General features: G+C 38.6%; 1 long non-coding RNA gene across 1 annotated transcript; it reads right to left on the bottom strand.

Annotated features, from left to right (window-relative positions):
• Positions 1–971: 971 nt before the first annotated feature.
• LOC104953746 (uncharacterized) lies at positions 972–1,277 on the bottom strand. The gene is made up of 2 exons (XR_799257.1): positions 1,200–1,277; positions 972–1,106 (listed from the first exon to the last, which is right to left on the bottom strand). It is a non-coding gene; the product is annotated as an uncharacterized lncRNA (long non-coding RNA).
• Positions 1,278–1,890: the final 613 nt, after the last annotated feature.

Genomic DNA, 1,890 nt, shown 5'->3' with positions numbered 1-1,890 from the left:
TAGTTTGTGTGTTTAATTCCCATGCATCAAGGTTATTTTCATGTATGTAATTGTTTTTCCTGCACAGTGTAGAGTCTTGTTGTGATGAGAGGGATACAGGTATTTCATAAAATAAACGTGCTCCCTGGAGGTTAGCTACAGAATTGATATCACAATTTAATCGGAGCTGATCACAAGTTGTCATGACTGATCCAGTCATCTCGATGAGCGTTCGGGCTGTGAATAAACAACTTGTGTTTTACTTTTAGGCTGTCTGAAGGTATGGACAGCTATCAAAGCTACTATACATCACATTAAGAACGATGAACAAATGAAAGTCGGACACAAATATATAATTTAAATGATTTATTGAAGTTTGCAATGTTTTGAACAGGCATCCACACAGTCACCTACTTTGTAATGTTCGATACCTCCCTGTAAGCGTCACGATATCGGCCTCTCACCCACAACCTCACATACGAGTACTGAATGTGCAGCAAAGTGATCTTAGGAAGGCAGATATAGCAAAAGATGAACGTAAACGACAAACGATGTTTCTTTCCTGGTAAGTCAACAATGGGTCCTCAATGTACACGCCCCGGATTCCTATGACGAAAATAACAGAATGTCGCCAGTTGTCATGACTCAACTTATACTGCAACACCGGCACTAAGTACTGCAAAGTACGCGGTGTGAACGCGGCTATTGTGTTATAAATAATCTGACACCAACAAAAAAATTGCTAAATGTAAACAGTTTTTTATTTAACAACTTCGCATTTATGTTATTTTCAAACTTAGTTATTAGTTAGTAATATGAATATAAAAGACATACAAAAACGAATAAATCACACATATAAATATAAAGAACAATTAAAACCAGAATAGTTTTCCTTTTTTAATCTACGTGATGTTTTTTCAGTATTCTGCGGAAAGACTATATATGTTTCTTGTATTGGTCCTCTTGTTACTAGTGCACACTTTTCACTTTCATTTAGGACATTTCACCATTGTGCAGGGTCGTCTGATGTGATCAAACCTTTTGTAGTAGTGGTAGTGCTGCTGGAGGTAGGGGTTGATGTGTCATCTTCATGATGAGAAGATGTTGCTGTCCCACTGGAGGCAGATGTTTACGCCCCACTCGAGGCATATGTTGACGCCCCGGAGGCAGATTTTGACGCCCCACTCAAGGTAGATATTGACGCCTCACTGGAGGCAGATGTTGACACCCCACTGGAGGCAGATGTTGACGCCCCACTCAAGGTAGATATTGACGCCACACTGGAGGTAGATGTTGACTGAACTGCTATGACCAAAAAAGAAACAGGGAATATCATGTTACAAGGAATCTTTGGAGTGCAATGCACAGTATAATCAATTAAAAGTGGAATACTTAACTTACCATCATCAGCATTTGGAGGGGGCACCTTATCCTTTTCCGTTGCTGCTGCTGGTGCCAGAAACTTAAGAAAGGATCCTGAGGATGGATAATAAAGTGAAACTTATAACAGTAACATGTTAACAATTCAAAATTCTTTCACTTTATATAATTCAAATTCCTCATATTGAGCTTTCGAATGTTGTTCTTAGCTTCCACTATTGTTTACTATTTCCATTTCATTTGAAAGGGACAATGTAAGTGAACATGGTTCCAGACAAATACAGAGGATTGTGTTGGAGCCTGCACTATAGCTACTAAGGTTGAAATATACAGTTTTCAGTATCATCATAAAACCACTAGGAGTCAGAGTTGGGTGTAACGCGTTACAAAGTAACAAAGTAACGCGTTCATGTAATAATATTACTTGTGTCGGTAACGGAGTAGTGTAAGGCACTACTTTTATAATTCAGTAATCACACTACAGTTACTAACATTGCCCCGACACGCGTTACTTCGTTACTTATTAAAATC

This window comes from Notothenia coriiceps, unplaced genomic scaffold (assembly GCF_000735185.1).
Source record: "Notothenia coriiceps isolate Sejong01 unplaced genomic scaffold, NC01 NC01_scaffold00022140, whole genome shotgun sequence".
Taxonomy (NCBI): Eukaryota; Metazoa; Chordata; class Actinopteri; order Perciformes; family Nototheniidae; genus Notothenia; species Notothenia coriiceps.
The sequence above is the reverse complement of the archived record's forward strand: the minus strand, read 5'-3'. Positions and strand labels throughout refer to the sequence as shown.